Source organism: Amblyomma americanum, chromosome 2 (genome assembly GCF_052857255.1).
Source record: "Amblyomma americanum isolate KBUSLIRL-KWMA chromosome 2, ASM5285725v1, whole genome shotgun sequence".
Lineage (NCBI taxonomy): Eukaryota > Metazoa > Arthropoda > Arachnida > Ixodida > Ixodidae > Amblyomma > Amblyomma americanum.
This window is the reverse complement of record NC_135498.1, coordinates 55,685,168-55,711,976: the sequence shown is the minus strand read 5'-3', so window position 1 is coordinate 55,711,976 and position 26,809 is coordinate 55,685,168. Positions and strand designations below refer to the sequence as shown.

The following is a 26,809-nucleotide window of genomic DNA, read 5'->3' as shown; positions in this document are numbered from 1 at the left end:
TGAGCTAACTAGCAATGGCAAATTAACTAATCCACGAACGGCATGCAGGAAAGAAAGAAACTGCATGGTATTGATGTTGTGTCGATGGTGCTGCAGATTGTAGTGTAGAGCTGAGAAAACTGCGGCGGTTGCAGGTATACTTTAAAAAAAAACTTTAACTAGTAAACGTCAATTCAGCTTACTGCCTAAACTACATGTTGTAACGCTTTCAAAAGCTGAAAGCTTTGAGTGGCAGTCACACTGTTTTGGCCAGCATCTGCCTGTACGGTCTGGCAACAAAGCAGCGTCTGGCAACAACAGAGCGGCGCCAAGAGCGCCGACGCCCAGGAAGGGCCCTTGGAGTTGGCCCTTTAGCGTTTTTCCTCCATAAAAACGCAGCCGCCGCGATCGGGTTCGAACCCGGGAACTCCGGATCAGTAGTCGAGCGCCCTAACCACTGAGCCACCGCGGCCGATTAATGATGCCTGAATTGAAATTCAAAAACCGGTTTTTGAGGAAAGGAAATGACGCAGTAAATGTCTCATATATCGTTGGACACCCGAACAGCACCGTAAGGGACGGAATAAAGGAGGGAGTGAAAGAAAATAGGAAGAAAGAGTTGTCGTAGTGAAGGTCTCGGGGATGATTTCGACCACGTAGGGATCTTTATCCTGCACTGACATCGCACAGCACTCGGGCGCCTTTTGCGTTTGGCCTCCATTGGAACGCAAAAATTCATTTGCTCTTCGTCTGCTTACGACCGGAAATGCGAAAGCGTTTCTCGCTCCTCCTGTAAGGCCGCTGCGGCTAGCGCCGGACGCTTTCGGCGCGCCCGCCGCCGAAAGAGAAAGTGTGGAACTCTCTGGAAGGGTCTCGCGTGCACGCGTGCTCCCGATCGCATTCCAGCGCACGGCCCAGGTCCTCCTCTCTCGCGACCTTGACCTAGTGGCGCGCGGCTGGGCGATTCTAGAAGCCGCGAGCAGCGTCCCGAAGGTGGGCGGAGAGGGGAACACTGTCAGTACCGCGGCGCCTACTTCATCTCCCAGTGACCTCGCTAATCTCTCGAACATTCAGATGACGCCATAAGAGTGTGCGCTGCATGTTTAATAATTGGTTTTGGGGGAAAGGAAATGGCACAGTATCGGTCTCGTATATCACTGGACACCTGAACCGCGCCGTAAGGGAAGGGATAAAAGAGGGAGTGAAAGAGGAAAGGAAGAAAGAGGTGCCGTAATGGAGGGCTTCGGAATAATTTCGACCACCTGGGGATCCTTTACGTGCACTGACATGTTTTCATTCGGTTTTTACGTTGGGCTTCGAACGAGCAAAGTGGCAAGCCCCGGCTTCGATAAGCCGTGAGAAGAGAGCTTGGAGCTCATGTGTTTGTAATGTAAAGCCTGCTGCTTCAGTTTTATTCTCTGTGTGCGTGCCTGTCCTCTGTTGAAACGCTTGGTAAAGCTGAACTTCCCTGTACCTGCCTCGTCTTCCGTGTGCCCATCGTCTGCACTTCGTGCTACACGTCACCCGCCAAGTCACCTGCACCTCGGAGAAGAGAGGTGTAGGATAAGAACCTTTGGAAATCTTACTCCTCCCTTTCGACCTGTATTTTCATTTTTTTATTTTCTTTATTACAAGGACAGCTGTTAAGGCCGGCGTACGATCGTTTTTGGGCGGATTCCGCACGCGTGCGGACCGCCCGTTGTTGGCCTCCGGGTGGACGTGGGGCGGAAAGGTGTTGTGCGGTCACCTTGTCGCTTGTGAGCGAGCCGGATAGTTCCAGCGTTCCGATTGGCGCGCCCGGCAGTCCTGTCGTCTAATCGCGTGCGGCGGTACAGGGATGTGCTTGCACCAAAACGCGCAGATATCTTGCAGTAGAAATTACCCGTATTAATTGCGCCTACTCTAGACATCCGTTCGCCACCGTTTTTTGTTGCTGCGAGATTTTCGTCGAAGGTAAAATCGTGGTCGGCTGTGATGACATGGATCTTGGTGCCGCCGACCCTGACAGCCGCGAACCTATTCGTGACAAAACTTTGCAACATCTCAGGAGAGCATGATCATCTGAAACGATGTTGTGGGAAACGATATTTGGACTATTTCTATCCAAGAGACCGAAATACGCGTCACATCGGGATCGTGTACTTCTCCTCGTTCGATCGCTATGTTTTCACAACGGTCGACGATTTTCTAGAATAACAGAAGGCTGTCACCCGCCGCGGTGGCTCAGTGGTTAGGGCGCTCGACTACTGATCCGGAGTTCCCGGGTTCGAACCCGACCGCGGCGGCTTCGTTTTTATGGAGGAAAAACGCTAAGGCGCCCGTGTGCTGTGCGATGTCAGTGCACGTTAAAGATCCCCAGGTGGTCGAAATTATTCCGGAGCCCTCCACTACGGAACCTCTTTCTTCTTTCACTCCCTCCTTTATCCCTTCCTTGACGGTGCGGTTCAGGTGTCCAACGATATATGAGACAGATACTGCGCCATTTCCTTTCCCCCCAAAACCAATTATTATTATTATTACAGAAGGCTGTCCGCTCTGAAAGTTACGCTGCCCTCACGATTTCAGGTCAACGACGCGATTCTTATTGCGAATTCTCGATGGGGTCAGGCCACAGTACAGGCTGCTATCAACCGATCGTAATTATAACCGTGATAATCCCATTTTTCAAATAGTTAAGATTACATACTTGAAATTTTAATCAGTTATTCAAAACTGCATACTGCAGTGTTTTTTTGCATTGCTGACAGAGAAAAAAATAATTACACATGCAGCCTTTCCCAAGCAATTTGCACAGTAGTTGTCATTGTAATATATAAACGACCTCCTCCCAGCTTCCTGCAGTCGGCTGAGTGTTAATGTTAAAGACATGCTTATCTATTCAATATATAAGGTGTGTGTGTGTGTGTGTGTGTGTGTGTGTGTCTGAATTGTGCATGCATTGAAATTCACATTTTAGCACACTGCTGTCCAACACAAGTGCAAATGCACATGAGAAATTTTGACGTTTCCAGCTATTTGCAATAGGTAAAATCAGTTGTAATCAAAGCAATTCTGCATTTCACAGAACAGTGACAATGCAAAAATAATGGTGTATTTCTTGTTTTGTTTTTCAGTCCATTATTAAAGCCAAAATAGAAATAGCACTCTGTGGCTGCAAAGGGGCTTAGATGAGCATCACTTGGCTATAGTGCAAGGCTTTGTTTTTCACAGTGACAGCGGGCCATCAGGTTGTCTTTTAGCATTCCTTCATGAGCTTATATTGCAGTTGCACAAACCAAGCTACAACGTTAAAAACAAGTATGGGAAGTTCTGGTGAAGGCCATGCCATTTGCCATGCGCAAAATAATCTGGCATATGCTCTGTACAACTCCAAAGCATTTTCAAATGTCGTTGTGAATGCAAAACAAACCGGGTGCCTTTGTATTGCATATAAGCCTACACGTCTTTCTCATTAATATAAATGTAATGAGATGTGGGAGCCAGTAAACTGGATTACAGGTAGAGGAAATGCAAGAACCAATTTGGAGAGTTCACATGGCAACAGCTCCTGGCTTAGGCTGGGAAGGAATACTTTGTATAGTCAGGGAAACAGGATACGATGACCATATAATCTGGTTATCTCGAACAAACACCGAGATCTCAAGCAGAATTTGTAAAATTGAATTTCCAGTATGAGAGCTATGATGTCGCACAATAAAATGAAACAAAAATTAAGCCATTAAAGTATTTGACAGGCATATATGCGTATGTTCTCTGATACAACTTTAAAGCAACGTTTAAGAGTTATTTTTACTAATTAGTAAAATGTAGACTGACTGAATGCAAAAGGTGACCAGCTCGCAATCTAGCCAGCAAAAGTGAGCATTGCTAACTGTTAACTGATGTTTGTACCCCTCAACACATGTTTAATTTTAGAGTGTGCAATTAGTTGCTGACTATCAACATCTTCAGCAAAATATACCTATTTCACTGTCAGTCTGGTTTTCAAAGAAAGAAATTAATCGAGGCATCGATAGGCATCAGAAATAGGGAGAACAATTTGAAATTAGGCCGAACAATGCCGAAAAAAAACCCGGAAAAGCAGTGATGGCTTTTGTCTTTACTGGTGTCTTTGTGCTGCAACTTGAAGTTGACGGCTTTTGTGTTTAAGATGAACAAACGGACCTGTTAGCACTATCCTGAATATATAAAAGTCACATGCTTAAACATAAGTTCATAGCATTCTCACTGAGCCATGTTATGATGAGCCACGTTATGAAGGCGGTGTGTTGCTTAGTTGAAGAGACGATATAAGAGAAGCACCAAGGAAAATCTGACAGGGATGGCACAATAATGCATGCTTACCTTTTCAGTGCACGAGTTCAGCTGGCTAGACCTAGATTGTGCACAGTGTGCGAGTTAGTCTAAATACAACTGTATACCGTCCGACAAAACTATTTTGTAAATCTGCCCCAATATTACTTGAAATAGATTGTGAGGAAACTTCTTACGCATAAGAGAGCATTGTATTGGTTTGCCGAGCTGAGCAAGCAACTAAGCACTTCATTAGAACTATTTATTTTAACATTTATTATACCTAAACAGTAGTAAATGACAACACTTGAATCGTGAGCTTTGACATGATGTGCCAAGTAGGAACTTGATGAGTTTGTAATTTACTAATAATAAATAATTAACCATTAGTATCCAAGCACAGCCAAACAGCTTGGTAGCCCTTCTTTGTGGCCTTATAGCTGCACTTGGGTGGATCTTGGTGAGTAATTACTTCCTTATTACAAATATTCTCTGCCTTGAGGGAATTACTTTAATCAGTGGACGAACATCGTCATTTACTGCGTGGATTCCTGCAGTGACCAGCTCAAAGGACAATACACTAGTAAGCCTTGTGAGGCTTAAGGCCATTCCAGCCTTTCGTGGCGAAAACAAAAATCAATATTGAAATGCAGTGGCATGAGTTAACTGAGGCGCAACAGTACCTGTGAGGCTAGTGCAGAAGGAACCACGAGTTAGAACAGATTAGTTGGTTATGTGATGGTAAAGAGTTAAAAAAAAACCTGCAGTTTCTGCACGACATGAAGAATTGTGAAGATTCACCTTTGGTGCTGTGAAACTAGACCTTCAACAATAGTCTGAGAAAATAAAATAAGGGCTCAGGTCGGAACCCAGTCTGAGATTTTGGTTAAGTTAGGTTTGTGCCATGTGCCATTGGACCGCCAAAGCTGATGCCACACAGGGGATCTGAACGCAAGTAACTTGGAAGACGGCTGTGCTAAGTACATGTTATGGTGTAAACATCCTAGGTTGTGGGTGGTCGTATAAGGATTATGAGGTGAGACGATGCTGCATTGCGAACCATTTGAATGGCTGAGTGTTTGAACCAGTATACAGTGAATATACCTTTCTCGGTAAGGCCTTATATGTAGGCAAAATGTAGTTATGGTGACAATAAAAAATATGAGTGTATTGTTAACAACATTAGCAAACAGGTCATTCTAGAACATTCAAAATGTTGTTTTGGAGAACTGAATTACCTATTTATTGCAAGATGGCAGACCCCATATAAAGGTCAGTGAAGGCATGTAACAAAACACTGAAGGGAAAGTCACAATGTAGGTAACAAAAAGCTGAGGCCCAAGGGCAACGCCTTGGGGGACGCCCAAGTTTGCAGGAAAAGGCAGGATGCATAAGAATTGGCAAGGAAAATCTGCCGACGGCTGGCTGTTTATGCTTGGATCCAGCTAGAGCTATTGAATACAAGTTAAAAGCACGAAAAAACCAGCCATACATAAATAAGCGAATCAAATGCTTTTTAAAAGCCAAGAAAAAAAAAGCATCGAGGGGGATGTTGCATTCAAGGTGCATGTCGTGAAGAACAACAGCAAGTTGGTTTTTGCAGAAATGTTTTCTAAAAGTTTGTCAATTTGGATTAAACAACTTAATGGGCTAAACAATCTAGCAGGGAAAGAGTACAAAATGTGTTTGGTGATTTGCAACACATGACAATGGCATAAATAGGGCCATAGGTGCTGGGTAATGATGGGTAAGAAACATAGGGAGGCCAAGCTCTGATGAGGCAGGAAGCTATCTGCACAGTATGCACTAGATATCGTGCACCGTGCATCCTGTCCTGTTGATGCTTTCTGCAAATTTCACAAAACTTCATACGAGTGTACTGTCGGGCGAACCGGCGGTAAGTTGGCATGTTGAAACTGCACTCAGGGACGAGGACAACAGAGGAAGAATTGCTACTCTGTGCAGTGGTGTTGTTTGCCGTCGTCTTTGTTCCTAACATACCTTTACCAGCTCCACAGGGCTCATTTTGCAGTCTGCTGTTTAAAGTGGTATCGTTTAAAGCCAATCACTATTCTTAAGCCAACAAAATGCTCTGCCATACAACACATCCTGCTAATAAACTTCATATTTTGCGAGATAAATGTACTTCTTTAGTCACATAGTCAAAATAACACAGATTAATTGCTTGTGTCATCATCAGAGCTAAAAAAATTAACCATAATTTCATATATACAGCCATTCTTCATTAGTACAAGCCTCGTCAGTATGGACTCAATGTATTGACAGTGTTTTCAATGCACTTACGCTTTTTTAACATGGAAACTTGCTGATCAGAGTACACAGAGTGAAAATGCGTACAGCCCATTGTCGCATGTGTTCTTGTACCATTAATGTGCAGAGGGGAAATACTTAAAACTTTGGATTTGAGCAGATAAATCAAACGCTGCCGGAATCATACACCTTTCTTGCACACTGGAATTGCCATCACAATGCCTGCCCCACTGTCTGCACAGAATTTTATGCTGACCTGTGACCCGCTGCGGTGGCTCAGTGGTTAGGGCGCTCGACTACTGATCCGGAATTCCTGGGTTCGAACCCGACCGCGGCGGCTGCGTTTTTATGGAGGAAAAACGCTTTGGTGCCCGTGTGCTGTGCGATGTCAGTGCACGTTAGAGATCCCCAGGTGGTCGAAATTATTCTGGAGCCCTCCACTACGGCACCTCCTTCTTCCTTTCTTCTCTCAGTCCCTCCTTTATCCCTTCCCTTACGGCGTGGTTCTGGTGTCAGCCGAGGTGTGAGAGAGATACTGCGCCGGTTCCTTTCACGAAAAAAACAATTTATTATTATTTATTAGAGATAAACAGAAGACAGATAGGAAGAGGAAAAACAGGGCACAGAGGTGCAAGTTACGTAAGGTGCGAGCATCGGTTGTGCGTTTTTAAGCTCTTCAGATTTTACGACGATGGAAAATGTGCCCCTGAGACAAACTCCGTTACTTTTGCGTTTAAAGCAGAAAAGAAAAGGGAAACATCTGACAGACGACTACAATAGTCGGTAATGCGAAATATCAGCGCAGCTCTTGACACGCTATTTGTCACCTCTGGCAGGTTGCGTGTCACGCTGCTAGCCACCCTCAGCGATCTCCCCGTGGCACCTTCCGCCTTCCGGTTGTCGATTCCTACGCTCTCGCCGTGGCAGGTGGCGTTTAGTTCTGCTGCCACCTGCCATGGTTGTCAGGTGGCGTGTTACGCCGACAACGCCGACGCGGAATCCACGAATGGCCGCCTAGGAGCTGCACTCCAGGAAGGAAAAGGAGAAAACTTTATTCTACTCTGCGGTTTTGGGGCATCATCAGAGGCGTTCTCTCCTTGGTTGTATTCCCGGCAGTCTTCTCTGTCGAGCTCGTCCACTTTCAATAAAGGGTCGGCTGCTTTCAGTCCAGGGCTCCGCTGGCCACTCTCGCCCGTTGAGCTCGCTGTGGTCTTCGCAGCGGTCGCTGGACAGCAGAGTCTCCCATTGCTCCGCTCTCGGGTTTTTGGGGGCCACGTGTATGCTTTTGGGGGCCACTTCTATGCTTTGGCAGGCCCATGCGATGGGATATAGTTTGGGTTTTTGCGTCGCATCAGGGACATTTGTCCGCGTATATCGTAGGGTGCATTTTGTTTAGCATGTGTAGGTTTGGGTAAGAACTAGTATGTTTATTGTCTCCAAGTGACAGCTTCCTCTGCTGAGAGATTTGTGCGGCGGGGGATATCGGAAATACTCGGCCATACTACAAAACTACAGAGGCAGAAGGTGCACTAAAAAAAAAATTCCTGGGGACACCTAATTTTTTTTTTTGTGTTGCCAGTGCGATAGCTTTAGCTGCTGTTGATGCGTTTACTGGAAGAGACGCCAGTTCCAACCTGCTGTCACGTTCATCCAGCCAGTGAACGAATACGACGCACTTTGGCCCCATGCGGCTTTTAACGCTGTCACATTGAAAAAGAGTGACAAGTTCAGCCATCCCCCCAGTATAAAAAATGCTCTATAGACAGTCTATAGACTTCTTATCGACTCTATTGTCTTCCTATAGATATTTATTTTTCTCTATTCAGTTTATAGACTGTCTATATTCAAAAGTCTACTAAAAGTGTATTACCACAAATCTATAGATTGTCTATAGACTGTCTATGGTATTTTGTATTGCGTGTAGACTTATCTAGGCTTTGTCTATAGAGAGTCTACCTATATAGACTGTATAGACAAAAATTTACTGAGAGTCTGTAGACTGTCTAAATAAATTTTTGGCGCGCCCCAAAGTGAGAAATAAGCCAAGTGGCAGAGCAGAACGGAATAAGCGCTCTCAAAATAGGAGAACCTTTGCTGACGCTCTTCCGACGGCGGAATTTCGAGATCCACGACGGCGCACGTGCCTGCGATAAAGAAAGAAGGGCTCGTTTTGAACTGTGGCCTTGAGAGAAGTCATTGCGGATAAGAAAAAAAAAAAAAACTCGCTGGAGACTGAGCGAGCGGAGGCGGTGATGTGTTTTACGGCATCGGGTGAACGGCCAAACTGCACAGGGACATCAAATACAGCGCGCATATAGCTGGATGGATGGATGGAAGGTAGGAACTTCCGCTTTGAAACGGGGCGGTGGCAGTTGCCACCATGCTCGGCTTTTTTTTTTGTTTAACTGCGTTGTAAGTTATTAAAATTCGCCATTTTCTTTAAATGCCTCTTCTTACACTTCTAACCCTATGTCACCTCTCTGCTTTTGAGACACCAATTTTCCAATCGCTTTTTGTTAATTTCCACCGCAGGTTTATTTACATGACCATTGTTGTCTCTAAACCCTAGAGCCTCAGGAAGTGTGACAGTGCCTGCATCTACATAGGGATGGATACCACCACATTTGAGCATAAGGTGTTCAATTGTTTCTATGGTTTTAACACACACAGCACATGTGTCATCTTCGTTAAATTTCTTTTTGTAGCTGCGCGTTCTAAGACACCCTGACCTAGCTTCAAAGAGGAGGGCACTGCCTCTTGAGTAATAATAAAACGCTTCCTTCCTGATCGGCCTTTTCCAGTATCGATATAGTTCTACACTATGCTTCCTTCTGCATTCAATCTATCCAATTTTTACCTTCCGCGTTTTGGCATACTTAGTGGTTAGTTTCCTAGTTCTTTTCCGCCACTGTGTGTCAATGCTCTTTCTGTACAGGTATTTAAATACCTTAGCTGTCCACCTGTTATCGTCCAATTTCCGCAGGCGTTCTTCATATACTAATTTATTCAGAGCTTCCCGCGCTTCGAACGATGCCCAGCCCATATCCCCCTGTACTGCCTCGTTTCTAGTTTTACCGTGGGCACCTAGCGCTAATCATCCAACAGTTCTCTGATTTACTTCTAATATCGACTGAACTTCTGCCCTTAAACACAGAGCCGCATTCCCGAATGTAAGCCCCGGCACCATTATACCTTTCCAAATACCTCTCAGTACATCATATTTGTTGTACCCGCATAATGCTCTATGTTTCATTATCCCGGCATCTCTCCGCCCTTTTGCCATAAGAGACTGAATGCTCTATGTTTCATTATCCCGGCCCCGCCGCGGTGGCTCAGTGGTTAGGGAGCTCGACTACTGATCCGGAGTTCCCGGGTTCGAACCCGACCGCGGCGGCTGCGTTTTTATGGAGGAAAAACGCTAAGGCGCCCGTGTGCTGTGCGATTTCAGTGCGCGTTAAAGATCCCCAGGTGGTCGAAATTATACCGGAGCCCTCCACTACGGCACCTATTCTTCCTTTCTTCTTTCACTCCCTCCTTTATCCCTTCCCTTACAGTGCGGTTCAGGTGTCCAAAAATATATGAGACAGATACTGCGCCATTTCCTTTCCCCAAAAAACCAATTATTTTCATTATCCCGGCATCTCTCCGCCCTTGTGCCATAAGAGACTGTTCGTGCTTTTCCGTGTACATCTGCCCTTCGTTTGCCCATACCGCGAGATATTTGTATTCGGCCACTCGGGGTATTTCATGGCTTTGCATTGTAAGCACCTGATCAGTTGTATCGATGAAAATCATCACACCTGACATAGCTTCCCCGCCGCGGTGGCTCAGTGGTTAGGGCGCTCGACTACTGATCCGGAGTTCCCGGGTTCGAACCCGACCGCGGCGGCTGCGTTTTTATGGAGGAAAAACGCTAAGGCGCCCGTGTGCTGTGCGATGTCAGTGCACGTTAAAGATCCCCAGGTGGTCGAAATTATTCCGGAGCCCTCCACACTACGGCACCTCTCTCTTCCTTTCTTCTTTCACTCCCTCCTTTAACCTTCCCTTACGGCGCGGTTCAGGTGTCCAACGACATATGAGACAGATACTGCGCCATTTCCTTTCCCCCCAAAACCAATTATTATTATGACATAGCTTCTGCTTCACATATACATACCGTCTCAACGGGTGCCAAGACTGGTGCAGCTTGGGGTCGCCATTAGTGACAATATTGTGGCCAACTCGTTTGACGCAAAGAGTTCGGAGTAGTGGCTAACGAATTGGTACGATTCGGCGTACAAAGTTGTTAGTCGAATTGAAGCTTGGTGCGTGAGGGATGCGTAGCAAGGACGTTTGGTCCCCGAGACCGTATTGGGGGCGACCTTCGGAGGGCCGTGGCGGGCGAACCAAAGGTCGCAGAGGGATGAAGGTAGTACCAAACGAGTAGTCGTTTCGTGATGTACACGTTGGTATCCGAATTTGTCGAAAGCAGAGGTGATAACAACTTAGCTAACGCTCATTTCATTTCGCATTCGCGAATCATTCTTTCATTTTTTTCTCCCTCTCTCTCTCTCTCTTTCTCTAGATACCAGCACAGTGGGCACATAACTGCCCTGAAACAGCGAAAGGCGCTGTGCTGAATGAAGATTGCTTGACGGAATGGCGACGTGGAGAGATAAGTCACACCGCTTGAGTTGAGTTGAGTTGAGGTGTTGAATGCTATAGGCGGGGTTAGCCTTGCTTATTCTGCCAGCAATTGCTCCACCGTAGCGTCCCTTCTATGTTAATAATGTCCTAAAGCCTGTCGCATCTACCCCGCTATGCGCACAGTCTCTTATAATAGCACACATTCTCTTCCGCCGTCACCATCTATGCACACAATCAATCCACACAGTTCACATCGCAGTCCACTCCAGAAGTCACCATCTATGCACATATTCAGTCACAGTAGAACATAGGCCATTGTAGTGCCACAATCCATACACACATTCACTCACTCTCTCTCTCTCTCTCTTTCTCTAGATACCAGCACAGTGGGCACATAACTGCCCTGAAGCAGCGAAAGGCGCTGTGCTGAATGAAGATTGCTTGACGGAATGGCGACGTGGAGAGATAAGTCGCACCGCTTGAGTTGAGTTGAGTTGAGGTGTTGAATGCTACAGGCGTGGTTAGCCTTGCTTATTCTGCCAGCAATTGCTCCACCGTAGCGTCCCTTCTATGTTAATAATGTCCTAAAGCCTGTCGCATCTACCCCGCTATGCGCACAGTCTCTTATAATAGCACACATTCTCTTCCGCCGTCACCATCTATGCACACAATCAATCCACACAGTTCACATCGCAGTCCACTCCAGAAGTCACCATCTATGCACATATTCAGTCACAGTAGAACATAGGCCATTGTAGTGCCACAATCCATACACACATTCACTCACAGTATAACTTAGTCCACTCCAGAAGACACCATCTACGCACACATTGAATCACAGTAGCCCATAGTTCGTTCCTGCTGTCACCACTTAGAAACAAGATCCGTGTCCTGCAGAAATGTTAAAAGAAGGCGTGCATCCTCCCTACCCACTCGGGTAGATAATGTCCTGAATTCTATTGTAACGGGTTCCTGTCTTCTTGAAGGAAGCGAACATCACATACCTTTCTGCGTTGTACTCTGGGCAGTACATAATATAATGTTCGATATCCCCGCACACAACACATAAAGAACAGAGCGGAGACCATGCTATGCCCGTCTTATGCATCCAGGCAGGAGTGCGAGCAGAGGCCGTGCGAATTCGATGTAGTAGAGTCTCCTGGGATCTTCTCAGTCCCTTGGTCAAACATGGCTTGTGGGGCGCACTTAACAGGGTACTGAAATGATCGAGCACCGTTTTACTATAGAGACTTTTTCCGCTTGTCCTCTGCTGGCCGCGCTGGAAGCATGCCTTTTAGTTGAACCCGCGAGCAGCGGCACCTTCGAGGATTTGCGGCGAAGGGAACGATCAAGTCATGGGCCTTGTCAGAGGTTCGTCGTCGCTACTGCTGTTAACTGGATATTTCGATGCCATAACGCTTGGCCGTAACGGTCTAAAAGCAAATTAGTCGATCGTATGTAACTCCTTTGTTTGCTTTTAAGTTCGAGAAAGCGTCCCTCAGGGACGTCTTCTAAATCTCCAGAAATTATGTATAAGTGCAAGTTTGTGATAGAGCCCAGATTCATCAGAGAGAACTCTCTGCTTTTTTCAAAATTTTCTTGAAATGTCATCATTGTATAACGGCTTGGAACTGTTACGCTACATAGCCATTACTTAGCGTTCACCAATGTGAACACTTGACGAAGAATTTCCATTCTGGGATGTAGATAAGTACATTTCAGACGACGACGTTTCACTACATGCAAACACAGGACTCGTAAGACCGAAAACCTAGCTTTCGAACCTTACACTGCTTTTTGCTCCTTTCACACCTCTTATCAGCAGAAGAGAAAGCGGGGAATGTGTGTACAGTTCTTTGCTCTCGCGTTCACCGCTGCATCAACACCTTATCGCGGGCACAGGGGACACTTGAAACGACGGCCGTAGGGGCGCTGGTCAGGCTAGACTACGCCTGAACCTGCCTACCCTCACCTGATCTAACCTAACCCGAACCATTCTTAGCCAATCCTAATCCGAATTAGCAAACCGAACTAAACCGTTACGAGGGCGGAGAGTGTTCGAAACTCTTCGCAGAAGTGACCTAGCGATCTGAGCGTTCGCCTTTTTATACATGGGAGGTTCTTGGGTCGGTCGCCATTGCCACCGGGCAGCCGCCGGGGTCGTGCCTTTCTGCCCGGCCTCTTTCAGAGTATCTTGTCGAAGGCGGTCGGTGGTACTTGACTCAAGGGACGAGGTCTCGGGGCCGTACTTCTGCATGGTCTCTAACGGCCTGCCGGTGGAAGCTACCAGGGAGGTCCTGCTGAAGGCCACCCGTGAGTGCACATACATACCATCACGTCATCTACTCTGCATTTGGCGCCATTGGGCCATACTTGGCCGTTGCATCATTATAGGGACACTGCGGAAATTGAAGCTGATCTGTATCGACAAATTACCGCGTTCCAATGACAAAGACACCACTCTCACTGAAAACATCGATTTTTATAAGTTAAAGAGCGCATAAACAAAATAAGGGCTTTGCCGTCACCGACCAGCTTGTCCACGTTAACTGTGGCGTGTCGACAGTTTTTTTTTTCGGGGATCACTCAAATAAGGTGATCACACATAATAATAATAATAATAATAATAATAATAATAATAATAATAATAATAATAATAATAATAATAATAATAATAATAATAATAATTGGTTTTTTGGGGGAAAGGAAATGGCGCAGTATGTCTCATATATCTTTGGACACCTGAACCGCGCCGTAAGGGAAGGGATAAAGGAGGGAGTGAAAGAAGAAAGGAAGAATAGGTGCCGTAGTGGAGGGCTCCGGCATAATTTCGACCACCTGGGGATCTTTAACGTGCACTGACATCGCACAACACACGGGCGCCTTGGCGTTTTTCCTCCATAAAAACGCAGCCGCCGCGGTCGGGTTCGAAACCGGGAACTCCGGATCAGTAGTCGAGCGCCCTAACCACTGAGCCACCGCGGCGGGGATCACACATACCTTAAATATGCACTAAAGAGGAATCCCATACCTTAAATATGCACTAAAGAGGAATCCTAAATCTTCTTTTTATCATGGGAACTCGATTTTCACGCTCAGAACATTCTTAGAAACTTCGAATTATTGTCAGTTGTGCACCCAGTTTTCCATTAAATCGAATTAAACGTTCCGGCTTCCGCCTTTCTTATTTAACTCACCTCGGAAAAGAGGCGGAGTCAGCCAACGCAATGAGCTCTATTTAGCCAGTCAGCGTGGCGGCTTCCGCTTCCTTGCCTATCGGCTCGAAATAGATACGTAGCGAATCGGCGAAATTAGAGCCCACGGCGCAAATTAGGCCCACGGAAATAAAAATACACGTGGGCTCTACTTTCGCCGATCGCTACGTATCACTTCGCCGATGGCAGAGCGGCAAGCCGCCACGCTGCTGGCTGAAAGGCACTCCACGCGTTGGCTGACTGCTCCTCTTTTGGGAGGTGAGTTAAATAAAAAATAAGGCCGGGGGCCGGCACGTTTAATTCGATTTAAGAGTTAAATCGGCCGCACAGGACAACATTATTCGCAGTTTCTAAGAATGCTTGGAGCGTGTAGATCGAGTTCCCTTGGTAAAAAGGCTAGCTCAGAATCCTCTATAGTGCACCTTTAACCAATTTAGACAGCAGGAGTCTCAATCCAGCGGCGGGAAAATTTTTTATTGGAAATTTATCAGGAGCAAAAGTTGCTGATAAAACATGAGCAGAGCCAGAGAGCGCATGAAATCGGTTTTTAGTGAGAAAAAATGCATGCAGTTCCCTTCAGGGCTCCTTTAAGAACCCACCCATGATCAGTATCCCGTCTAGTGCGTGCTTCGCTACAAATATTAAGTAGGGTTGCAAGTTGGGCTACTTGGCTAACGTTCATTTTGAAAGCATGCACACAGCGCGAACGCGACTACTGGACGTATAAAACACACAACGGAAGCGCTGTCTAGCAAATAGATTTTTGTTCTGAAGGGAACAGAAAATAGGAACTAAGTGTCTGCCGCCTGTGCAGCAGGGGCAGTAAAAAAAAGACAAGAAAACAAACGAACACACACACACACACACACACACACACACACACACACACACACACACACACACACACACACACACACACACACACACACACACACACACACACACACACACACACACACACACACACACACACACACACACACACACACACACACACACACACACACACACACACACACACACACACACACACACACACACACACACACACACACACACACACACACACACACACACACACACACACACACACACACACACACGCACGCACGCACGCACGCACGCGCACACACACACACACACACACACACACACACACACACACACACACACACACACACACACACACACACACACACACACAAAAAAAAAACAAGAGTGTTTGAGGCCGCGGTCGATGGCACATCACGTGTTTTCCAGACAATACCATATATCTGATCGTCGGAACCGAACCGAAAGCAATTATAATAATAATTGGTTTTTGGGGAAAGGAAATGGCGCAGTATCTGTCTCGTATATCGTTGGACACCTGAACCGCGCCGTGAGAGAAGGGATAAAGGAGGGAGTGAAATAATAAAGGAAGAAAGAGGTGCCGTAGTGGAGGGCTCCGGAATAATTTCGACGAACTGAGGTTCTTTAACGTGCACTGACATCGCACAGCACACGGGCGCCTTAGCGTTTTTCCTCCGTAAAAACGCAGCCGCCGCGGTCGGGTTCGAACCCGGGAACTCCGGATCAGTAGCCGAGCGCCCTAACCACTGAGCCACCGCGGCGGGTCACCGAAAGCAAAAAAAAAACAAACAAAACAAAACAGCTTTCCGTACCTAGACATCGCACGTGCCTTCTGTTCGGGCTCTGCACAGTGCATACACGCCAGCTGTAAAAAAAAGAAAAAAAAAATCTTATCTTGAAAACTTGCAAACTTTTTCTTTTCTTGTTTTTTTGTGCGTTCATTGCGTCATGTGCCTTATATTATTCGTATATCGTTCCCTTCAGAATAAAAAAAAAATTCGTGGCGAGACGGCAACTGTGCTTTGCCTCTTCGTTCGACATTTGCTGAAATTCGTGCGGTATTATCTTGTCAAAATGAAAAATGATTCTAAATGACGTACTTGGCTCGCTTGACATTTTTATTGTTCTTTCTCTATCCTGGTGGAGCTCAAACGACATACTTGTTTACCATACCTATTGCAGACTTTAATGTCTCGGATGAAGTTAACAGCAAAAAAAAAAAAAAGTCTCGGAATAGGGAACAGAGCACAGAAATCAAGCGTGTGTCTGGTGTGAATTTCTTAACGGCTGATTCTCGTGATTGTTCTTGGCGCTAGGCGTCCTTCCAGGTCAGCCTACGTCACTTTAAGGCCTCAGTGGGCAAAGCGAAAAAATTGATTGCCGTGGTTCCCGTTGTCACGGGAACCTGAACTGCACTATTCTTGTGGAATGGAACTCATATATCCAATGTGTAAGCGCTCCATGGCGTTATTCATGTGAGCGCAGGCTTACATTGCCCGAGTGGTTCGCAGTTATTTTTTTCTCTTGAACCCTAGCACACTCTGATAGCTGCTGCTTCATGTATAACATCGTGAATTATGAGATTTCAGCTTCACTTATCCACAACAGCGTCGGCCCGCGCTGTTGTATGCGTGTTTCCGGCGTGTATCGCTGCTGTCGCTTCGACCCATTTCAATCAGACATTACCGAGTTGACTTGATAAGATTTCCCCAGGTCCGTGATTGCATGCTTTCGCGTTAATATTCCTTTGCTATTCGATGAGAAAACTCCTATCGCAAGGCCATTCTCTAGGGGTCTCTTCTTGCATACTTTATATCGTCAGCCGTTATCGCCAGAACGCCCTGAAGCGCCAACTCCAACGCCGCTTTCTGGGCGTACGCGCCCAGCGTCGGCGCTCTCGGGGTGCGCCGGAACCGGTCTGCGCATGCGCAAGGCAGGAGACGCGAGGCGCCGAGATCTGTCCGTGAAAGATATCGGCGGCCGCGCGTCGGAGTGCGGCGCACAACAATCGGAGGACCGCGGGGCTCTCCGACACTCTTCGTGGCTTGAAGTTCCCGCAATTTTAAGAGCGTTCGCTCTTACTCATCGCGTTTCTCGGTTTTCTTGGGGTCTGCTACCACCTCCCTTCGACGTGAAGTTTACTGTCTGAGGAATTCGAGGTGGCGGCCCCTACAGTAAATCGATATAGTAACCCACTTGGTGACGTCACTTGTAAATTCAAGATGTTGAGCAATAATGGTAATTAATTGATGACGTCAATAATTAATCCATGATGGCGGCCGACATTGGCCGAAACGTGACTATGACGTCAAAATCCAATTTGGTGGAGAGAAGTGAAACCGCGTGATTATAACGTCATATCAACTCTAGTAAACCAAACAGCTAACGCTCGTTACTTTAACTTCTTCCAGACGGTGGCGGAAACTTTTTTCTTCACGGTTTAAGTCGTCCTTTCAGCCCCGCAACCCCTTTTCTTCACGGCTTGAAATGCTTTCAGTCGGCTCGAGAGGGGAAGCGAGCCAGCACCGGAACATGGAGATATGCATGCCCCTTTTCGACGCCCGTCGAGTCACGGCGCGCAGGCACCCAGCCCGTACGCCTGTGAGGTGCCCATCAAGTCGGGGGTTTAATACCCAGCAGTCGTCCTGCATGCGCGTGAGGTGACGCAGTCACACAATGCCGTAATCTGATCTCACGCCACATTCTCATTCGTCGCATGATCGACAGGTTACATGGCGCGCAATGACGCGAACATCGAAGTCTGCTTTATGTGTAAGGGATCGTGGACGAAATAATGCGCCAAGAAAATGCTTTTGGAGTTGAGTTACGAGCATATTGAGCTGTAGCAGCGAGAGTTAAGTAAGCTCGGAACTCAACCACGTGGCATATTTTGCTGCCGCATTCTTTCTTCCACATGCCTTTTACACAAAAGCCGACGCTGAAATTCGTGTCGCATTACGTGAAGATTCCTTTAATCTTTTTTATTTCTAGCGTCAACTGTATTAGCCTGGTTCACCCCGTTCGTCGATCGACGCCGCCCATAGGTGTGCCCCACTCCGCAGCAAGATGTACACAATTGCACTACAGACAGCATGTATTGTAAGCATTATGCGTGACCCTCATCTTCATGTTTCTACATTCACCATCATCTCCCACAGTCGTCTTCGTCGCGAACGCCATTGCTGCTGGTGGCAATAAAGCCTGCTCCGGGCGTTCTCAGTCTCAAAGTATAAAGATGCTGGCGCAAAGGGCACGTCGACGTGCCTTGCACTGCACACTACGGCGAAGGAACTTGGGTAACTGAATTCAAACCAAAGGACTTATCCCAGATGCAGAGTACCTTTTCCCTCAGCCACGTGCCCTGCCAAACACTCATAGGCTACTGTGGCTGTTTGTGTTTGATCAACGGCAGTTCTGCGTGACGATCATCATTGTGCCTAATTATTTCGGGAACCAGCTAGAGCTGATCACTCCTCGCACCCGGAGGTGAAGCGGCTGTGGTTTTTCTGTACAGCCTACGTGCCCTTCACTTGATTGAATCTCACCCGAGAAAACCCAATCTGTGCGTGTATCGCCAGTCCCGCAGTCCGAACGCGCCAGGCAGTGGTCGGTGGCGACCCGGGCGAGGCGACTGGACGCTGCTCCAGCGCATCATCGAGTCCTTCCCGGCGGCCGCGCGGATGCTGAGCTCTAACTGCGTCATCAAGGACACCTCCCAGTACCGGGTATGCGAGGTGCACCGCGGCTACTCCACCCTCAAGACGCTTAACGTGACCGACGTGCAAACGCAGGGCTTCGGCCCCTAGCATTGCGTAAACCCTGAGGCAGGCCATCCGATCGCTCACCTTCTACGGTATGTATGGGCCGTTATCCATTTGTTGCCGGATGAACACAAAGGCCTCGACGATCAATCTGCTCTAGTCCTACATGTTTGGTCATTGGCGTTACCTAAGCCTACTTTTCCTCGCAAGCATATCTGTATTTCGCCTATTGCCACCGTTTCTTACCTATTGGAAAGACGTTCAACCGCCTCTCGACAGGAACAAACACGCTGGAAGAGGAATTCAGTCTGACATGTGTGGTACATATCCCTCCTGGTTCGAATATTCAATAGAATGGCAGATTCAGTTATCTGATTACAGCGCAGTTTCGCTCTAACAAGGACAATCGTGGGCACAAAATGTTCGGAGTACTGGGCTCAGGTGACGTGGAATAGTACTAATATTGATATTCCGTATGAACATTGGAGTAGCGACAGTGATTTTCCGTGCTGAAAACCTACTGCGCCGTCTAAAACTCCTTTGACTCGCACTGTGCGCGTAATAATGCAAAACATTTCAGAGTTGTCTGCCAGAAGATTTTTGGATGGCCTCCTTCATAGTGAATTTTGAATTAGGCCATAAACCACCTAAATACAGCCCCATGACTGAAAAACAAAGCTGAGCTCAATTTAAGGTTCAGTTTTGGAAAACTAAAGGCCGGATGGAACAAGACTTTTTTGAGACCTGAAGATGTGAGAAAGCTATACGACTTTTCTCTTTGTCTAGGCTATGCTAGTATATGCAATGATTTGACCATGCAAACATTTTGCAAACGGTTCTGATAGACCCAGCGTTGAAGCACTCTTCTATCTCACCGAAGCGCTAAGCGACACATGCATACGTGTATGGCCTATTGTTCATAAGCCGTGTCGTACGGCCTCGTGTACAGCTTATCTACAGAGTATAAAGCTGTGGCAGTGCATAATACCGTGGCACCAATACACCGTAAGACACTGGACCGGCTCAGCAAATGTTTCGAAACGTGTTAAAATTCGCGCGATATGCGGCTGCTAAGCGACACATCCATTATTCTTTAAAGCATCCACCTTACATCACTTTGTTACAAACACTCGCGAGTCTTGCCACTTGTGCTTCGTAGCGCTCATTTCAGGAAGAAAGAAAATAACTTATTCACGAAGAAGAAGGTGAAAGGTCTCGCTGAGGAGCGCGATTTCAACGTTGATTTTGTGCCGCGATCTTTTTTGCGCGAACGTTCTTACGCGTTGGCGCGCGGCGATTGGTGTTCGCGTCGCAGCTGGCGCTGACCCGCAGCCAACCGGGCTTCCGCTTCCTAGTCAAGTTGAGCCGAGCCACTGAACGTTGCCGGTGTTGTAGCCTGCGTGGCAACTTCGCCGCTGACCACACAACAGCCAAGCAGACCCGCCGTCGGACCAACGCTCCTTCGAAGCGCCGGCAACGATGGTGCGCAGTCTTGTCGCCGTGCTTCTATGCGTCAGCCTAGTGTTAGGAGAAGAGGCGGTGCGCAGGAAACCCACGGACACTGTGATCACCCACGCTCGCATCCATGTATGCAGTTTTTTTTTTCGGAACTGCGGCTGCCTGTTGTTTAGTTGGTGAGTTGCGAATATTATTTACATGTAACCCTCTTCCGTTCCAGAGCGACGGTGGATGACGTCTGAATGGTCTTCCGCATGTGAGGGAGTTTATCAACAAAGACATCCCTCTGTAGTATCCTTTTTTTGGGGGGGAGGGGGGGGGGGCTGTGGGCATGGCCCGCAGTGAGATTGGTGTGTTCAAATTTCATCTTGCTGCTATATTTATTCCGGCGGTGTTAAACTGATTCAGGATCCTTGACGGCGCTCACCACCAGTCAAAACGTGGAGTTTAATAAGCTCTCCGGACACCCGTCCGTGATCGTCTTCATGAACGCTAACGGCGAAGTAGTGGAGGTACGTATACACGCCTTGACTGTAGATAGATCGGGTACTCAAAATTAAGTAAAAGAAAAGAACCTATATGTTCACCTCCTGCTCGTGCCATTTCATGAAACATTGTTGTGTAATATTGGCCTTTTTAGTGTTTATCTTGCATTCAATTAACTACTACATCAAACGAGTCTCTAAGATCCGTTTTCTTCATTGCTTTTTATGTTTTTATCGTGAGGGGGGGGGGGGAAACGGCTGCATCTCGAAAAACGAGATTGCGTGTGGACTAAGTGATAAGGTAGTTTTAGAGCCCTGGCAGTGAGGGACAATACAGACTTTTTCTTTTTTAGGAATATTTGCAATTGGGCGAGTTGGTCTGTTTCCATGCTTGCAGGACACAGCCCAATAATGAACGGAACACAAGAACAAGGAGGGCGACGGGACGGAGAACCGTGTTCTGTCGTCCAACATTTCCGTCCGCCCTGGCGTCTTCCTTGTTCTTGCGTTGAGTTCATTTTTGCGCTGTGCCCTGCAAGATCTTCTTTGTTTAAAATTAATACCTTTCTAAGGTGTTTAGTCGGCTTGCTCCACAGAGATGAGCGGCTCAATAAATAGATACTAAACAACAAAGATTTCGTTAAAATTTTGTGACGCCTTATGATTTCCATTTTTTTTTTCTAGTTGTAATTTTCAACTATTACCTGGAATACCGTCCACTGCGAGAAATATTACGGTGCCATTCAGGATGACCCAGCAGGAGAAGGCAGAATAAATAAATTGAGTTCACTTAACTATGCTTTTAGCATTTGAGTGCGCGCAAAATGAACTGTGTAAAACATGTCTGCGTTAGCCACAAAAATCTTTGCCTATCTAATTGACCCATGTAACAGATTTCAGCTGGTTAAGTAATGAAGGTCATTTAGTGCCTTATCTGTGATGAACTACTTGAAGGCACGAGGAAACATGCAGACCGTATATCTGTGAGGAACATGCTGTCCGCGCAGTTAGACAGCTGAACTTTGCTTTGATGTAGGCTGCTCATTGTATATTTAACCTTTGCTACAACTGTGAACTTGAGGCGGGTTTTACAAAAAAAAAAATAATTTCCAGGACGTGAAGATAGAGAAGATGACCCGCGATCAATGCAACGAGATGATGCTCGAACGTGGTTTCCGCCAAAAGGAAAAGGAGCCCGAAAAGGACGTCTCCGAGGAGCAGCTTGGAGTTAAAGGCGAACTCTAGGCAAATCAACAAGCACGCTCGGCCACTTGGGCCAGCCACGCCGTTGTTCAACGCGCGACACAGTTGTCCATCGATCATGTTGTCAAGATGTGGAGCGAGGTTTGAGAGCGCAGCAGCTGTTCGTGCATGAGTCGAAGTTAAAACAAGAAAAAAGAAAAACAGCTGCAGCCTATTTTGTTGGAATGGAAAGCTAGCTTAGGTGAAGCCAATGCTCGCAGCTTGCCTTCAGGATTCTTGAATTTATTATAACAGAAGTGCATTTCTTAGCTTTGTTAAAAAGTACGATATTTTTCAATTTGCTTTTTCTTCAGTTGTTCCCACAGTGGAGACAGAATCAGTCTTTTGCAGTACCATATGCTCTGCAGCTGTGTTTATTTATTGACATGAATACTAGATCAGTTTTAACGGCTGGATGATTGCACTTTACTGAGTGCTTTGTATGATAGGTTAAAAATAAGTACTGCGCAAAATAGAAAATGCAACATGAAGTTCACACCGTGCTTTATGCGAATGGATGACTGGGTATCGTGTTGTAAGGCTGCGTTGCAAGCTCAGTTTTGTGTACCTGCTTGTTGAGTTTATGTCCGTTCAGTTTTTACGCGCCAAATGTTCCCTGCTTCTGCCCTCTTTTATATGCTTGCCATCATCTGCCAGCTTGTAGGCTTTTTTGCGATCACTAATCGGGTGGCCTAAATGAAGTTACAGCCGGAAAATTTCAAAATCGGCTGTGGCGGATATCACGCATCTGGTTCTTGGTTGTATTGAAGCTCAGACTGGTGTTGGCGATGTATATAAATAAATGGTTTGAAATGACCTTGCTCGCACATCGAATTTCTGGGAGATATAGGACAAGAAATCATCCGGTTTCAAAAAATGAGTAGTTTCTCCTCAGAAGTAGAACCTGACTGAAAACATCAGTAAGAGCTGGTATTTGTCGTAAACAGCACATAGGGTCTGCATGCGGGATTCTTGGCTATACTGTGAAGTATGCTACTATCGGTTGTACGTCACTACATTTTGCAGTTAGAACACAATGAGCTTCATCCGGTATAATAATTGCTATACCAGAATACATTTTGCGGTAGGGAGAAAGCAGTATGATGGCAATCTTGACAACACAAAAGGAAATGAACAAGAGTCGGTGGAAAGCCTCAGTGCGCTTGCCAGCGTTTCGACAAGAGGACTCTCGTCGTCTCTCGAGAACGTCAAAGCAAAAAAACTAAGTCAAACTTCAAGTTGTGACCAGCAGTGTGAACGTATGGCTACCGTTCCGCAAGGAGAAAATGAACTTTAAATACTGAATGTAACAAACAACGCCTCCTCTTACGCACAGCTCTGCTTTTCTCGACCAATATGAATTTATGCCGCTAGGCTCAATCACTGCGAACGTATACGCACCTTCGCAGTGTGAGGAATCAAATTAAGCTCTGGGAGCCATCTTTCGTCCAGCGGCGCTAATAAAGCCAAAGTTCACAACAACGCGTTTCTCAGGCCTGATGCTCGCGGCTATTCATGGCATTGGTGAGTACTTAGTGTATAAGGTCTTAAGTGTATAAATGTATAAGCTTTACTTAAGTGTATAAATGTATAAGCTTTACTTTAACCTCGCCCCGCCGCGGTGGCTCAGTGGTTAGGGCGCTCGACTATTGATCCGGAGTTCCCGGGTTCGAACCCGACCGCGGCGGCTGCGTTTTTATGGAGGAAAAACGCTAAGGCGCCCGTGTGCTGTGCGATGTCAGTGCACGTTAAACATCCCCAGGTGGTCGAAATTATTCCGGAGCCCTCCACTACGGCACCTAATTCTTCCTTTCTTCTTTCACTCCCTCTCTTATCCCTTCCCTTACGGCGCGGTTCAGGTGTCCAGCGATATATGAGACAGATACTGCACCATTTCCTTTCCCCAAAAAACCAATTATTATTATTATTACTTTAACCTCCTTGCCTCTGCTGTAGCTATTGGTAAGGATCCCCGTAAGGTGCTATAAAAGCGGAACAACAAACGCAAATGGACAGGGACATCCAATTCCAGTCCCTTGGCAGGAAGCCAAGGGAAGCCAGAAGCCGCCAAGGGAAGCCAGAAGCCGCCAAGGGAAGCCAGAAGCCGAGACGAAGACGAGAACACAGAAATGCATAGAGGCCGAAAAGAAAGAAAAAACGATGCCGTGCTTGAGAAGGAGGAGGAGGAACAGAGCGCTCTGGTGGCGGACATGCCACGTAACTAGCATCTGTCTGTCTGTGTATATCAGTTCGTCTTCCGAGACACGACTAGGCAGCGACTGAAATGCGCAGGGGTGAGTTCGGCAGCCGAAAGAAGCGGGCGCACCAGCAAATGGATATAACTTCCCTTTCAAGGTTTTTCCCACACCTCTCCAGTTAACCCTGTCGTGTACCAGCTGGAGCCACCCTATCCACGCAAACTTCTTTATCCCATCCGCCCAACTAGCTTTCTGCCGTTCTCTGCCATGCTTGCCTTCTCTTTGTATCCAGTCCGTTACCCTCAACGGCCACCGATTATCTCGCCTCCGCATTACATGCCCTGCTCTAAACCATTTCTTCTTGATTTCTACACCCGCCGCGGTGGCTCAGTGGTTAGGGCGCTCGACTACTGATCCGGAGTTCCCGGGTTCAAACCCGACCGCGGCGGCTGCGCTTTTATGGAGGAAAAACGCTAAGGCGCCCGTGTGCTGTGCGATGTCAGTGCACGTTAAAGTTCCCCAGGTGGTCGAAATTATTCCGGAGCCCTCCACTACGGCACCTCTTCCTTCCTTTCTGCTTTCACTCCCTCCTTTATCCCTTCCCTTACGGCACGGTTCAGGTGTCCAACGATATATGAGACAGATACTGCGCCATTTCCTTTCCGCAAAAACCAATTATTATTATTATTATTATTATTATTGTTATTATTATTATTATTATTATTATTATTATTATTATTATTATTATTATTATTATTATTATTATTATTATTATTTCTACCGGAATGTCATGGTGGCAGTGTTGTAACCGGTGAAAAAGTTCCGAATAAACACAGTTGCGAGTAGCGTTTTTCCCGTCCAGTTCTCTTGTCCTTGCCTTTCCGAGTGCTTTCAAAACTTACGGTGTTCATGACTCGGTCCTCTCGTCAGTTCGGCATAGTGACATCCGGAGAGCAGTTCTATGGCATAAAATGAAATAGGGTTACGAGTAGTTTCGAAACACGTGCACTTTTCTGTGCCTACGAAGTGTCGCTTTTTCTTTCTTACGTGTTCTCTGTCTAGCTCCTTTCCATGTCTGGGGCAGTTAGTCAAACGTTTAACTGACTAACCTCCCTATATATTAGGAGGAGGAGGAAAAAGAGGATATGCATGGAGGTTAACCGGAAGAATAATTGGTTTGCTACCCTACACGGGGGAAAGGGGTGAGGGGATAAAAATGAAAGAGAAAGGAGAGTCGCTATGAAAAGTCAGCGTTCGTGAATGTCACAGCCTATTGTGCAGGCCAGACGTTCGCAAGAAGCGGAGTAGTGCCTAACATTATGGCTTAAAGAGACCCTGAGGTAAGCTTCATCCAGTTATCTTTCGCAGTAAAAATTAGCGGTGGCTTAGCTTTGCTATGCCTAGTATACGTAGCGAAAGGAGCCACTAACTGATTGAGCCGAACTGATGTCAGCCTGTGAGTTGTGCCGAACAGCCCGGGCAACGACTTCGGGGTCCGTCGAGTTCATTTCCCGAAGCCTATACGTATCTGCTGCAACGAGCAAGGCTTGCAACTGACGGCCGAGCGCATCGCTCCCATAGTCATTCGACCCCACGCGCATGCGTAGTAAGACGCATAGCTATACTCCGTTTCATACATCAGGTGCAACGCTGTGGAAGGTACGGAAGTAGTCCATACGGAAAAATAAAGGAAGGCGTGTTACTCCACGCTTGTTCTGTCACCAAGTGGTCTATGGCACGAGAAAGCGACGGTTTGTCGTCAGCAGTAAAAATGCATTTAATCAAGCTGATGACAAATGTGTCATGTATTAAGCCTGCAGGCAAAGCCTTTAGTAATATGTTTCGCTCGCCACAAGGAGCGCACTACTTTTTTGGTCGCGGATGCAGGCAGCGCAAACAAGAGAGCTGGCTTTGACAGCGTTGCACCTGATGTATGCGCGCAGCGGGGGACGGGGCGAGGCGGCGTAGTCGGCGGCGGTCGCGGAGTCGGCGCAGCTGTGACGTCACGCGCCGCGCACCTGTGGCGAAACTCGCGCTTGCGCCGCAGGAGCGGATGGCCAAGACGGGCGAAATCGCTCCGGCTAGCGTAGTGCAGCGTTCGCTAAGAAAAAAAAAAATCTCCGTAGCTCTTTCTGGCTATATGGATGCTTGTCCGGCAGCACACGACGCATTTATTCCGAAGAAAACCGAATTTAAAAATGTTGCTACGTGTTGATTCACACTCGCGTCGCCCTTACCGAGAAGGACGAATGGGCACCGTTTTGAGGTGAATGGCTCTACAGCGCAGCCTGAGGGAAACAGACGTCGTTTGATTGCGCAGTCAGCCGTGGGCTGCCCAACCTAAGATCTTACTCCTACACAAGGTGTTTCACCTAAGACTTACACAATTTACATAATTAGCGCTTAATTCGGCATAACATTGTCAGTGG

General features: G+C 46.9%; 1 long non-coding RNA gene across 1 annotated transcript; it reads left to right on the top strand.

Moving 5' to 3' along the window:
* Positions 1 to 20,244: 20,244 nt before the first annotated feature.
* On the top strand, positions 20,245 to 22,996 carry LOC144121281 (uncharacterized). The gene is made up of 4 exons (XR_013312586.1): positions 20,245 to 20,584; positions 20,676 to 20,746; positions 20,889 to 20,967; positions 22,054 to 22,996. It is a non-coding gene; the product is annotated as an uncharacterized LOC144121281 (long non-coding RNA).
* Positions 22,997 to 26,809: the final 3,813 nt, after the last annotated feature.